General features: G+C 41.1%; 1 protein-coding gene across 1 annotated transcript in view; it reads left to right on the top strand.

Annotated features, from left to right (window-relative positions):
- The window catches only part of ADARB2 (adenosine deaminase RNA specific B2 (inactive)), a 320,373-nt gene that overhangs the window by 188,008 nt on the left and 116,699 nt on the right, over positions 1-15,666 (top strand). The window lies entirely within an intron of this gene.

Genomic DNA, 15,666 nt, shown 5'->3' with positions numbered 1-15,666 from the left:
CATTTAAAGATGTTACCACAAGGAGTCATAACAAGGTATTTTGAATTATGCACACTGTGAGTCAGAGGTTGTCATTTCTGAGAGGCTGGAAGCATCTGGGGGAGGCCCCAGTCTGGACATTAAAAAACGCAAAATATTCTAATCTGTACATACATATCTAACTAGATTATGAGAAATAAACTTGTCCCCAAGAGGTGCCTGGGACTTCACTGAGATCATATGTGGAGCTATGACAAATGACGCACGTTTGGGAGCACTGTTCTGTTGCACTCCGAACGCTGTGGCACCTTTGCCCGCAGAGGTGTCATTAGCAGCTGTATTTCTACTGCAGCTCCTTTCTAAAAGCCACGCTAACTAACCATAAAAACGCCACCATTGTTCTATAGGGGACTGTCCAGCTGGACGCAGTGATACTTCTGTACTAATCCACCAGTCTTTTAGCAGCCTGGCACTGGGTGTTTCCACAAGTCAAGACTGTCAGAGTGGGGATCATCTCATCTAACTTTAGCCATTACTGTGCTAAGCATCAAGTTGACCAGAGGAAAGACTCTGGAGCAGCCAAGGGATTTGTTGTGGTTTAATCTTGAGAGGGTCTCTGTTCTTATTCACTGGGAAAGGAGGTCTGCTGCCATTCATCAGGAGCAGAAATCACATCTCTTTTTACACGGTAAAAAACATAGGGCATTGCCATAACTTGCACAACAGATTTGAACTGGGCATGTAGTCTTGCCATCCAGACCTCCAGATCTCTTCATCAGCAGCCTGATTAGAGATATACCCAGCAGAGACCTAATATGCATCTATGTTAGAATAGAAGCTTCGTTGTACTTATTTTCTATGAAGACTTCTGCAAGCTAGCATTTGTATTTATTATTAGTTTAGAAAGAGATTTGGAAGTGAGATTTACATTTGAAATGAGTTTGAGTTAAAAAGAACCATGAAAATGTTCCTTTTCTTACTTATTTTGTGCAAATCACTCCATCATTGTTTTCATTTCTGTCAGGACACTAAGCATATCTGTTAAGAGTCAACAGACGCTGGCCCTTGTTATGTGACTGAGAAATAGCTTTTGGTAACCTTACTGGGTGACTGGAGACAGATTACAGTAGAGATTTGCAAAGCAGTTCAGGGGACTTCAGGGATCAGTCATCTGAAAAAGCACTGGAAAACTGCAGTTTGCCTTAGGTGGCTGGTTATACAGCATAAGTAGTGAACAGTCAAAACAAATAGTTTGCGTAGGCTGAAATATGTTTACAAAGTGCATTTGAGCAAATTCTGCTGACAAGCGTATTCAAAAAAATCAAAGTCTGATACAATCGTAATAACTACCAAGCGCATTAGGTACAAATCACTCTCTCAGCAGTAGGTGTGAGCTAGGCAGATCCCAGGCTCTACACATATCAGTGACACAGACCTCAATCTATAGCCTGTACCACCTTACAGTACCAGGGCCATATGGAGCATGACTTTATGTTCTTGTCCCTTTGGGGGGAAGATATGGTTTTGTTTTTCTCCATTTCTTTTTGAATTGAACAAGTTCAGTTTTTTGCTAGTAAGTCATTTGTGGAAGTGGCAAAGGTCACATTGCAACTCTGAAGTTATGTCACTCAGGGCCAAGGAAAGAAACGATGGAATTGTTTGCATTTAAATCATCAGCATTGGACAATTGCATTTATCCTGAAAACCATCTATAAAGACTGGAAGCAGAATAGTGGAAACTGACTTTCTCTCATAAAACTCTGTTCACTGGAGATTTACTATGTGGCTACTTCTGGAGACAAATTGCCACCTTTTCTTTACCCTTCTCTCTCTCTCTCTCTCTCTCTCTCTCTCTTTTGTTAACAAACATGAAGCAGAACCATCTGCTGAAGCTCAGCCAAGGCCAAAGTGCTTCAATTTTCTTAGCACGAGTTCTCCTGGACACAGAATGGTCCTGGACAATCAAATGCCTTGGGAAAGTTAATAAATATGGTTGCAATGTCTTGGTCTTTAGCCATGGCACTACAGATGTGACCCTCATAACTCCAAATACATTGCACTGTTCTGGATTCAGAATTTGAACAAGAATACTGCAGAACTGAACAAAACAGAGCACAGCAGATTTGTTCTGAGCGCAGAGCACAGAACCCAGCATATTTTAATCAATAGCCATGGAAGTTGAGCGAGGCTTTGGCAAGCACGGTCATCAAGTGTGTGATTACTGCAAGGACTTTTGGTGCAAGGTATTTTGGGCATATTAGTGCCTCCTATAATTGGCAGTGGGGAAGAGCAGGATTACTGTTATTTTCATTATTATTTTTCCAACATCGGAAACTCTCTGTTAAAATATATGTAGAAGAGCATTAAAATATACATAGAAATGGAACTGTGTGTGCAGGTAGCCAGGTTGTATTAAAAGCCTGGTGCTTGTGAGGTCCCTGAGGGCACTGATGGGCTTCCCCACCCTTCCCACCACCCAGGACCCTGTTTCAGCCTCCCCCAGGACCATCAGTTCCAGCCCTGCCACAGCGCTGCCCTGGATAAATGCAGTAATTGTGTCAGGCTGGGTGAAAAGGTCTCCTTTCACTGTCATCCTCCAGCTACAGTCTCTTAAAAGACGTGATCCCTGCTCCCATATCCTCCCAGTTTGAAAGACAGGGCCTGTACATCAGGAAGAAGTCCCAAACAGACAGGGTCCCTCCCAGTGACCCCAGGCAAGCTCCCCAAGCCCTGAAGAAGGGTGGTATTTAAGATACACTCTAATCTTCAGTGTTTATTACTAACTACTTTGATTGAAACCTCACTAAGACACATCTGTGTGTCCCTTTTTGAGGTATCTGATGCTCTCCAAACCTAAGTAATTCTCTTAGGCTCTGATGCAGGGTTACAGGTTCCACTTTGGAGGCCACAACCCTATGCCTCTATCTGTATTTCTATACCATCTAAGTACAGGTATGAGCCTCAGCCACCTTCTGATGCCATGTTGTGCCTACACTCTGGTGCCATTATTTTCCCTTCTGCTGCCACCTTGTGCCTGAGATTCCACAGGAAGAAAACCTAGATGCAAGCCAAGCAGGACATTTCTTGGAAGCAAGTGTTAGGGGTCTGTGGATGACCAGACATAGGACACTGGTTTCATCTGGCCAAATGCTACCTCTGTATCTGAGCCACTCACATAAGTTTCCCTTTGTAATCAATGGAGTTTGAGGCATCAGTCATCTTATCTTAAAATTCAACTCATTGCTATTAGAGTTTGCCACCAGTGGCAGAACAAATGGTATATAACACCAAAAGAGTAAGGTTTCATTGACAGTGAGTATATCCACATCTGCAGCACTTTAAGTCCTGTAAAGGGGTAGCTTGTATTTTCTGGTGGCTTAGGAGAGGACTGCAGTCATGTTGCCCTACCGGTGCATCCCTAGTTTGTTAAGAGCTCATTAGCTATGGCAGATACTGTGGTCTTTTGAATCAGTGCAGTTCAAATCACTCCTGCTTTACCAGTAAAGAGGATTTTCTTTGTTGTTGTGGAAAGAGGGAAGATGGCTCCTAAGCGGGAATAAAAGATACTGAATTCACGTGACTAATGGAGTTAGATACATTTGAAGAGTGTGAGCTATACATTTTCTAGTAAAGGGGCCCTCTCCTCACCAGGATTTCCTGTGCCAGAGGGAAGATAGTTTCAGATTGCTTTAGCATTTTAAAATGAAATAACAGGGCATGGGAGCTGTTTTATAATCTCTTGCTGAGATCAAAGGAGAAGGGAGGTAAATGCGTATGTACTTCTTTCTCTAGTGCTGCACCAGCTATTTAGTAGAATTAATGGAGCCTCCAGTGTAGAAGAGGCAGAGATTAGCCTCTTCATCTCTGCTAACTGTGAAGAGTCCGAAAGGATTAATATTATTAAGAGTGAATTTCAGCTAGAAAGTAGGAAAGAAATTATCTCTCTCTCTTCTTTACCTTTTCATCTTTGTTTCCAGAAATAACTCTGAACCATGGTTTTCAACCTCCCACCCATTCCTATTTTTTTCTTCTTGTTTCTTAGTAAAAAAAGACTTGCAAATATCTAACACCTCTGAGAAGGTTTGACTTTGTTGAATTTTTGACCAGTTTGCATGAGAAGTGTGAAGGACTAACGAGACTGAATAGTCATGATAAGTTTATGAGATCAGATACTTAACTGGTTTGAAACAGTGTAATTCCACTGACCTCAGCTGGTATGACTCCGTGTATGTTCATGGACTTCAATAAAGCCACACAGGCTCACTCCAGCTGAGGATCTGACCCTTAAAAATTATGAAGTCTTATTCAAAGCAAACTGAACTCTCGTGAATTGGTCTTCAAGGGAAAATAATTGCTAATTCAATGACCTCACTGTTTTTACTGCAGCTGCTAGTCATTCTGTGCTGCAGAAAATCTTTTACTTTTAACTGGTGAATCAAGAGTTTCCCCAGCAGCTTCAATACATAGATGATCAGAAGCACAGAAGTGTATACACAGTCCTCCAAATTTTATGTATTAGAGGGCAAGCTCCAGGGTTAGTCTATGAAGCAAAAGTAACATATTCAGGAGAAATCTTCCCAGCTAGACATTATACCTTAATGTCCCATGAGCTTTTTGGGTTAAATGGTAAGAAAAAATCCTAAAATTCTGGTTTAGATGGTACTTTTTGGCACATAGAGGGTTATAGTCAGGGTTAATTTTGTGTAGAAATAGCCTGGAAAAGCTCACTGGGACCAGTTTTCAGCGTACCAAAGCAATAACCCTGGCAGGTGTATTGATGCTGCAGCACCATCCAGACAAATTAGTCCTCAGAATTGCAGAATTTGGATCTGAAGAAAGCAAGCAGCCTGCTCAGGAGGTTACAGTACTTCTGTTCCTCTTGGCAGCCACCGAAGGGAGATGAGTAGAAAAGAAACGTGATAAAAAGTAAATGGCACTTTCCTGCTAAGCTAATCAGTTCTGTTTGAGAACAGAGGGCTGTGCCAACTGCAAATCAATGCACTAAATCACTTTCATTCTTGTGCGAGTCCTGCTGCCATGGCAGCTGCTAACAAGGGAATAAAGAAAACTGTTATTGGATATTTAGTAGACTTTTTAAGTGCTTGTGTAAAATAACATATTTAATTTAATGCAAAGTTATAAATGTAATTGGAGTTTATGGACATTATAGCAGGGAAGAGAAGAGTAAGATTCCTCTTCTTTCTGCATAAAGAGCTGCTTTATGTTACCAGACCATCCCTATCAAACTCTGCCTGCAGTGTTAAAGAGCAGCTTTCCTATTGGATTTTACCACTTCATCAGTTTATTAAGGAGTAAACACTGAGGTAATAATATGCCTGATATTTCACATGACTTTTAACATGTTCAAGTTACAGAACAGGACTAACACATACTTACTTTAGGATGAACTTAATGTACTTTAATGCCATAGGCTATATTGACTAAATCTCCACTGACTATAACGAAAGACTACAGTGACTGCTCCAGATGTGGGTATGTACAAAAGCATATGTAGATCTAATCGGATAATCCCACTACTTAAGACAATAACAACTGCACCCAGTGGATTTATTCAATAATGTAATATTATATATATTTCATTTTCTATTATTTTCTAAACAATTCGCAAATAATAATCTTTTGGGTTTCGAACTGGAACTGGAACTAGTCCCTTCCTGTGACTAGTCTTTGGGAGTTTTCAGTGATGTTATTAGATGGCTTATGACAGGATTGCAGTTTTCCTAGAAAGCTCTATTTCAGGGTTCTTTTAGCCCAAAATATAGGCTTCACATCTCTGAACGCCCAATTTGAATCACTGTTGCACATACAGAGCAGCCCAACTTTGTCATCATTTAAATCATCAATAACAGCTGTGCAGTGAAACGCCTGATATAAAATACCCATGGGCGAGCAGTAGACTGCCTTCTCTTTAATTACATCAATCCTCAATCACCCCAAAGCAATGCCATCCTTGGAAGTACTAACTCTGACAGGTAGTACTTCTGGGAATGCCATAAAAATGCCAGCAAAGCAGCAATGGCAGAGAAAATAAGCTGCCTCATCTTTGGAGAATTATTGGACTGTACTAACATTCAAGGGTACAATGTCAGCACAATGCAGAAACAGTTAGATGCATAGCCCCCATTATTATTGTTGATGGGAGTCAGATGTCAAGTTTCTTCTGCATCACTCTGAAAACTTAGCCTTCTTTGTAAAGCTTTAGCCAACTTTTCCTTTGTTGCCACTGTTAATTGAGGGATCGTTTTGAAGCCATTTGTGCTGCGATTGAATTAAGACTGAAAAGGTAAAAAGAAAATACTAACAAACTAACAGTGATGAGCTTGATGCTTTCAGACTCTGTACAAACAGTGATAGAAAGCTTAATAAATATTAAAGGCTCATGCCTTAACAGGGGAAACTGGAGCAGTTGCTTTGTAGTAAATGGCACTGTAATACCAGTAACACCTAGGACAACCCCAGAGCAGCCCCCAACTCCTTTCAGCTGTCTTAGCTCCCTTAGGGTCAAATGGGAATTTAAGTGCTAAATAACTGGCTTAATTAGCAGACCTAACTTCTGTCAGTAGCATCTTTTCTGAGGAAGCCCTGTAAACCTCTGCCCCTTTATATCACCTGGAGTTAATTGTTTGCTCTCAATAAGCACATGTATCTCAGTAAGAGCATTCCTAAATTGTGAGGGTATTGCCTTTAACTCTCTGCACACAGACCGATTGGTTAACACAACACTGCCTCGTGTTATAAAGGATAAATCAGAGCAGGATTCTGGTTCAATATGCATTATTATGGAAGTACAAGAGAGAGAAGTCATACTCGGCTGGCTTACACTAGATGAACAGAGAGCAGATTAAAAGAAGCGTTTCATCACTAATTGCTGAGTGGACCTTTCTGATGCAGGCTATTCATTCCCTAATGCTTAAGCAGGTATTCGGTTTGGGAAGGAGGGGGTTAGAGCTCAAAGGGGAGTGCTGACAGGCAGTGTCTGCCCTCAGCTGGAGCTGTTTCAAGTTGGTCCCTTCGTCGGTTACAGAGGGGAGATGAACAGCTATATCTGTATGTGCATTTGTAGGCATTACTGCAGGTTGGAGAATGATAACTTAGAAGAACTAAAAGAGCAGTTTGTGTTGAGGTGAAGCACGTTATGCCCATGTTAGGTGATCCACACTTTAAAATAAAACTATTATCTTAAAAATTATAAAAGAAATACTTAGCTGTTCATCTGTGCTGCACCTATACAAACGTCCTCTTATAGTTTCCCCATGTAATAACTCCTGTCCTCAGTGTGAGCTCTGTGAGCATAAAGGCATCCTGATCCCTCTTTCAGAAGCAAACCGTTCAGTTCATTACTATGAAGATCAGGGACTATGTGAAAAGCAAGGACTGAAACAGTATCCAGAAAACCTGTCAACAGCAGTGCCTTCTGGTTGGGGCTGCATTGCTCAGGGAAGCAGGACATGTCCCTCTGCACCATGAGATCTAGCCACAGGCAGTAATAATGCCCACCAGAACACAGGTCAAGACTTCCTGGCAAGGTAGGGTAGAAATCCTGCCTCCAAACTTTGAAGATCTACAAATTACTCTTCTAGTCTAAATCAATAGTCCAGGTCCCAAATAAAATTAATAAGCACCTTCTGGGAGGAATTTATTGTACTTATCTCAGAAGGTATTTATCAGTACATATTCATGCTGATGTCTCCTCTCTGAAGGCAAAGTGAGAGCAGTCCCTCCTAGGGTTGTTCAGCCCATCTTACAGCAGATGACTGAGTTTGGGGAACTGAAGTTTTTCTTTAACAAATCAGCCTCACCTTAGACTTTATGTACCTGAGTGGACTGCTGGTTTCAGAAGGTGGAAAACCCTTTTAAAATCAGGTAGTGAAGCACAGAGCTTTGCATCCTCCATGTCCTTCTGCATGCACCATCCTGAGATGCAATCTGTAGTAGTGCCTGCATAGGCAGCTGCTTTGCTTCCCCAGACCTCAACTCCACTGGCCCCAGACATCCTTTTAAATACCTTTGCTAATGCTGATACTCTTACTTTGGCATAGACCACCCACATTTCACACTCATAATTTAGTTAACCGGTTTCAATTAGTGATGGGCAAACCTCTCTTAAGCTAAATTGAGCATTTTCATTTAGTTTTCTCTCCCAGTTTAGCTAAGTCTCCTTAAGTAGTGCAGACTTGAATGTAGCCACAGCCTAATGAGAAATTAGCCTGTTTACCTTAATACTGGTCAAACTAGTTTCTGATGTAACTGAAGAAGCCCTCCAGTTTGCCTTAAATGTGTAGACAGATGCTCTTTGATAATACTGTTTGATATGCGGCTGGCATGCAATCAAATAGTCATAGGTAGTGTTAATCATGCAGATTTATTATATGCTTAATAAATCCACTGACCATTTTTATGATCTTCATTGCAAGACTTCAGCACACAGAGCTGAGCACTGATGGATTTTATGCAATTATTCTCTCTTGTGCTTCTCCTGTTTTCTAAAGTAATGGCATCCCGAAAAAGGGAGGGAAAAAGCCTTTCACAGTTTATAGAATGCAAAATAAAAATATTTGTAAAATGAGTGTTCCAATATCTTAAGAAGCTGGTGAAGACATCATTTTTAAACTGCCATCTCCAAGCCACAGCCAGATCACTTAGAAAATACATAATATAATATATTCAACAGGCAGATGGAGATGCACATAAACAGATAATAACTCAGGAGTTTTTATCTCTGTGTGTCCTCAAGCAAGGCATCAGGAGAAAAAAACACTCTTGCAACAAAATTAAATAGTTTTAGATCTAATTTTACTAGGCTGAACTAGATTTCAGATTGATTTCTGTGGAATCTAATAGAGATCAACACACATATACATTGCCTTTCTTATAAAAAATCCATCAACCACCTTGTGTTTTTACTTATTTTGCTCTTTACTAGAAGTAATAAGAAACTAATATCTCACAACACAACATGTTTCATTCTGTAAATGATCTTTCATGGTAAAGAAGCTTGGAGTGGGCTGTTACGGAATGCCTGAAGGAAATGCCCCTGAGATTTTACTCCTCAAACCTGTATTTATATTCATATGGTGAAACTGCAGCTAAAACCCACAATCTCCATTCTGGAAAAGGAGGAGAACAGAGCTGCAGGACATGCCACTGTGGAAAGAAAGAATGTCCCAAGTGGGCTAAGGCCCATGATGCAATCAATTAAACATATCCTATATCTCAAACCATATTGGATGGATCAATGCAAACGACATGCACGGCTTCATAGCTGGCCCTTTCTGCTTCATAAGTGATAAACCAGAAGTTACTTTGACCTCAGAGTGAATGATCATGGCTGTGTGCAGAGGCCCTGGTTGGGCTGGGGGGCTGCAGAGTGGCCAGAGCACCGGGCATTAACCTGCTGCTGCCTGTTAGGGGCTGGATCATCACTGGCAAAACATTTCACAGAGCTTCCCGAAAAGCTTTCCAAGGGTAGTGCTTCTGGGTCAGTAAACAGCCAGAACAGGATGCACAGAAGTAAAAGGATTAGCCCAGTTGCCAGCCCCCTGAGCTAACCAAAGTTTCCCATTGAGTGTTCTCTGCAGTATCATAATACCATAAATTGGTATTGCTATTTAATATAATGGCATTTCAGAGCTCTTGCCTTGGGCAAGGATCCCATTCTGCTAAGCACTGAACATGAGTAGAGCAGAAAGATATTCTCTGCCCCAAGAACTAGATAAATAAATGACAAAGGCAGCAAGCAGACCTATTTACAGCAGACCCCTGCACTTGGCAGGCCATGACCAACTTCCAGCCGAGGCACGGGGACAGGTGCTTCTGTGCCTGGGCACCGCATCATACTGACCAACTGGATGCCCTGTTTCAGAGGAAGACCGCATGGCTCTGGGCTCACACCTCTGACTTCTAACTCAAGGCACAACCTGCCTTGTGCAGCTGAAAGTCTTTCCCTGAAACACTGACTATCCAACTGTTCCCTGGTTTTGTCTTCCCTTTGGTTATCAGACAAGTAAAAAATGTGTTCTGATATTTTACACCTTCGTTTCAGGTCCCTGCTGAAGCAGAGAACAAAGGCAGTAATGCTGAATACTTTTTATTTCTTTTAAAAACCTAAATTACTTAATCTGAATATTCCCTTGTCTCCCCGCTTTTAAGAAAAATGTTCCAAGCAAAAGTCTTGTTCAGCCAGAAGGTTTTTCTCTCAGCATATTCCTCTGCTACCTCCAAGAGAAGCTTTCCTTACTGTTCCCACGTGGGCCAGGGTGGGATACAACTGCAAATGCCTTGGATTGAAAACCAATTATAAAAAGCAGATCCTTAGTGACTGTCCACATCAGAGGCCACACTCTCAGGGGTGCCAAGCAGCATACCTGCAGACGGGAACAGTCCCATGTATTTTAACCCTTTCATACCCGCCAGCACACAAGCTCTTTCCCCCCTCATATGCTGCTCAGTTAGATGTGCTGCTCTGATTGCATTGACCAGTGGTTCTCAAGGGCTCATGATTCCAGCAAGGCTTCACCTTCAGGCTTCACAGAGTAGGAGTGAGAGAACAAAACCAAGGCGGAATAAGCCAAGGAGGAACGGGCATGTGTTAGGAGCCCCTGTCAGATATATGCAGGCTTGAATTTATCCTGTGCAAGGCACAGAACTGGGGCCCTGCACCAGGCACAGCTGCTGCTGTGTCTGTACAGAAACATGAGCCCTCCAAAAGTGTTTAGGGCAGCCATGCTTCTAACTTAAATGTGCCTAGAGGGGATGGATAGAGCTGGTCCTCCCAGCCCCACTGGTGCTGTGGTGGTCATTCACAGGCACCCCAGCACAGCTTTGTCAGAGTCGGTATAAAAGAGCGTTGCACAGAGCCTTCCCACTTACCTGTGAGGCAAAAAGCACTTGGGCAATGCTGCTGCAGCCCTGCAGCCTCAGTAACTCGTGACTCAACAGCTGGTTCTTGAATTCAGCTGCAAAGGCAAATTCTGACACCGGGCAAGTAAATCGCTATCTGGAAACTGGCTGCTTAAACTAAATGATGCAGCGTGGTGGCTGTACAAGCCATAATTTATAAGGCTGCGAGGCCTTCTCAGTAAGTGCTGTGGTTTAAAGAAAGACGTAGCTATTTTCCCCACAAATTTGCCATATTTTTCTTTTGTGTGAAGAATCCCTTCTTCCTGTCAATCACTGTCACCCCAAGCCTGAGCGGACTAAGACACAAGAAGGAATATAGACAATAATCTCCTGATGTGCAGGCTCTCTCCCCTCCCTATATCCCCTGGCCTTTCAAAATAAATCAAGACTAACACAACTGTAAAAACTGTACAAATGGAACTATTTGAGTAGCAGCAAATACTGCTTTAGAGAAATAAAAATAATTTTTTTCAAGAGGTTTTGCAGCTCATTTTACTCATTGCATCAGAGTTGACCCTGACTGAGTAATTTCATACTCCATGCAAACCAAATGAATTACTTAGCACTGGTTTATAATGTCCACATTGTGGTTTTAAAAGAATACTGTTAAAGAAACCTCTGACAAGTAAAGTAGCTTACAGTAATCAATTAGAATATAAGAATTAAACTAATTCTGTAAAACATTGCTAATGCTGATCTGGCAAACCACTGGTAGCCATCTGTCTAATCCTTCTTGTGTTTGGAAGTTGCATTTAAAAAAAACAATTATTAATAGTGCTCATTAGGTGCCAAGCAAAAGAGCATGCCACAAGCTTCTGCTCAGAGATTAGTTAATACTAGGAAATACTACTCACTTTTCCAAGTCTGAGCTAGAACCTGCTCTGTGATCTCACGGTGAGGACAAGTTTTTCTACTGGGGTCCACAGGAATAGGGGAGACTCTAAGGAATGGGCCCAAGAACAGGTGCAACACCTGAAGATGCCAACTCTCTGCCTACAGCCCTTCAGAACCAACAGGTCCTCAGCCTCCCCACTAGACAATCTGTACCAGTGCCGCACTATTCTTACTGTTAGGAAGGGTTTTTTTAATGTCTAAAGTGAATTTTCCTTGGTGTGATTTAAGTCCATTACTTCTAGTTAACACACATAGGATACAGTTTGCTCCTTTCTTCTGTGCAGCAGCTTTTTATGTATTGGAAGACTGTTGTTATGACCCCGCTCAGTCTGCTCTTCTTAAAGCCAAACAACTTGTCCAACATGTATAAGGCCTGATTTTTAAAAGTGTTGAGCTCCTGCCGTTCCCATTGCTTTTGTTCAAGTGACTGAGAGTGAAAGAACTTCAGCAGAGTTGATGATCAAGCCATATTGTCTGGTGCCCTTCAAATACTGATAGCTATGAAGGGCATGAATGCTGTTTATAGCTGTATGTATGTATTCTTGTCTTCACAATAAAAGCATTTTTACAGGACCTGTGACCAGGGTTCTGACTGCATCCACAGGGCAAGAGCAACTTCACAAAAAGAACAGATTTTACTGGAAACTTGTCTGCCTTATATGCCAGCCTTTGCTGAATCCTTTGTACCAAATAATTTTCTGTTTTTCATGCAAAACATATCTTGGCCAATGGGGTTTTTTATTTGTTTTTACATGGCTACTATCAAAACAGTGTTCATGATTATTTTTTAACTATTTTCTATTGGAAAATGTGTACTTAAGAAGCGTGAACTGAAATCCTTTTCCATCCCAAATCAGAAGGGGGGTGGGGTGTGTTCTTCCTATAATGGGCTTCTCATCAAGAGAAATGGTGATTTTTGTGCTTAGAATACTGTAGCAGAGTTCCACTTGGCATCACTTGGAAGGATGTTTTTATAGTGAATACACTACGAAATATGACGCTATCATCATGCCTTAGTGTTCCAGGGTAGCTAGCACTAAATCCCGCTATAACCTGCTCTTTGTCTTTCAATTTCCATTGTAAATACAGCTTCCTTCATGTCCATATATGCCTCATGAAATTGCTCCTTCATGTCATTGGAGGCTTTTGGTACAATTTTAATGCAAGCAATAATAGCTTCTTGTTTTGGTTCTCATAAATGTAGGGTTATGTATTCTGCTTTTGAGAAAAGAGGTTTTGAAATGTCTTGTTTTCTTCTCTTAGTCCCTCTCTCCTAGCCTTGAAAAATAATTTCTCCAACAAATACAGAGAACGTTTACAATTATATAGTACAAAAGGCTGGTCTAATTTTAGGCTGCTTGCCACTGCTTCTTTTTGGAAAAAAAAATCATTGAAGGAAAAGAGACTGAGAGAAAAAGGAGACTTTAAAGATATTTTTCTGTATGGCTTTTTCATATCCAGACATGTCCTTTCTGCTAATTCATAAGATTTCATCAAACTGTTGGAAATAAGATTAATTGTGACAGACATTAAAATACATGGGGACTGTAAATTGTGAATACACAACTCTCCTAATCTTGCTCTCAAGTGGTAAACAAAAATAACACTGAATATCACCATTGACAACAAAGATGAAGTATGTGGTCCTATGGTACATATAAGGTAATAGGCAATAATGTGCAAAAGATGGAAGTGCACAATCATACCAATAGTTTTATACCTAGCCAGATTATTTCCCTGTAAACACCTACATTTAATTATCCTGTCATCTATGTTCCCCTCCTCCATAGGCTCAATAATTCATCTGTGCAACATGCATAGTACAGCTTTTCTCTTCTTGCATTGCTCACTCAAAACCCCTGCCCTCCTCCTCCTTCCAGACACACACTAAATCTTCCATTGCTCAACCAATGGATTGAAATATTAAATTATAATCTTTATCATCTGTATTGATTGAAAGATATCCTGTTATTAGGACCTGCCTGAGTTTGGTTGACATCAACCCATCCATTGCTGCTCTAAAAGTGCAGTAAATTTTACAGGCCACCCCATTTCTCTGCCACACAAAACAAAGAAATCACCAAGGTCTTTATGGAAAGGTAGGAAACACTAACAAAAAAAAGCTTAAGATGGCTAAAGATTCTCTTAAGGCAAAAGAGAAAATATTTTGATACATTTTAAATCCACCTTGTAAATGTCGCCTATCAATTGCACAAAATCACTTGGGGTAAAAGGTAAATCATAGAATTTTCCTTTCCTTAGTAATAGTATGGTATAAAATAACATGGTTTTGCTTTTTGATTGGTGGTAGGAATAAGAATTAGCAACCTCAACAAGAAAGCACGTGTCATCATTGCTTGGTTAATGGATTAACTCTCTGTGAGAATTGAGAATATTTTCTCAGCAAATAAGCTTTAAGTTTCTATATGACACCCAGGGTCTTGAGGGTTAGCCCTGAAGGTCTAACAGCCACCAGCGGTCAGCACAGGCAGAGCACGCCTCAGCTCACTGCACCTCAGTACCCAGACACAACAGCCAGTGCTGGTGCTGAAGCCCAGGACTGCCCTGATCCTACGTCTATCATCTGAAGCATTTGCCTTACCCTATGTAGCCTTTGGATCAGGTCCCAAAAGCCTACACTCATTTCACTTTAATCAAAGAAACCAGCCGAGAAAGTCAGGAGTGAGGATCAGCCTTTATCCTGATCACAGTCCAACAGTCTCTCACGCACTGAGATAGTGTCGCACAGAGATGCCACGTTTCTCAGTGAGCAACACCTTAGCAAAAAAGTGTCAAAGCGTTCACTTAGGAAAATCTTTTTGGCTAAAGCGTTCATAAATAGCTTCATTCTTTTGCTTTGTGACATCACTACAATCCCTTAATGAAACTGCCATTCAAGGAGGCTAATTTGTGCTCTAATTATATATTAGTCTGGGCTGAAAGGTTTCTGGACGGAGAAAGGTTTTCTTCAGGCAATCATTTATTCTGCTTATTGTATTTACTTAACAAAGAGCAGTCAGCTTTTACTGTGATTCCTCATAATAGAGTTGAGCTATGGTGTTACCTAGCTAAGGGCAAACATATGCAGTCATTTTTGATGGATTATGATTAGAGTCTTTAACCAGAGCAAGGATTATTTGCAAATGTAGGATAAACCAGGCCAAAAAGCTAACAGATGTGCTGCTGAAAAAGTTTAAGAGCTTTTTAGCTGGAATGCCTTCCAGACCAGTGATAGATTAGCAGCCAGGTAGTTTAAGGAAATCCAGAGGAATATTTTCTCACCCATAAAGTCCCCATGGACATAATTTTTCCTGTGCTACTTGAAAGAAGACACGCTTGGTTTGCTATCGATGCTTCTGCCACAGGATGAAGGTCCAGAGTTGTTCACAATGTGCAGGATTCAGAGCATTTCCACCTAACTGAGGCTTTCTAAGCAGAGAAGTACTTTAGGAAAGCACCTAAGTCCTTCAAAGCTGTGTATCACCTTTGTAAGGTTGTGTTTCTGTTTCTTCTGCTACCGAAAGCAGACACTCTGTTAATGTTGGTCCCCAGCAAAGCACCCATAGTTTTTCAGGACGAATTCAGCCAAACAAGCTAAATAACAAACTAAATAAGCTAGTTGTCAAACTAAATAAAACACACATATTCAATAGATCTGTTTCTAGTGTTTGTGTTAACAGCACCTTTTCCCTATAGATAAATCTTGAGCCAAATTTTGGACTAGTATAAATCAGTATCAGTTCTCATTTTGCTGAATCTACCCTGGCACCTAGTGTAGAGCCTGTTCACGGCACTAGAAGTGAATGTCTGTGCCACCTACTCCCAGCAGGATAAACAGAAACTGCAGGTAGAAGGAACTGCACTTAATATGAA

This window comes from Falco rusticolus, chromosome 4 (assembly GCF_015220075.1).
Source record: "Falco rusticolus isolate bFalRus1 chromosome 4, bFalRus1.pri, whole genome shotgun sequence".
In the NCBI taxonomy this organism is placed as follows: Eukaryota; Metazoa; Chordata; class Aves; order Falconiformes; family Falconidae; genus Falco; species Falco rusticolus.
The sequence above is the reverse complement of the archived record's forward strand: the minus strand, read 5'-3'. Positions and strand labels throughout refer to the sequence as shown.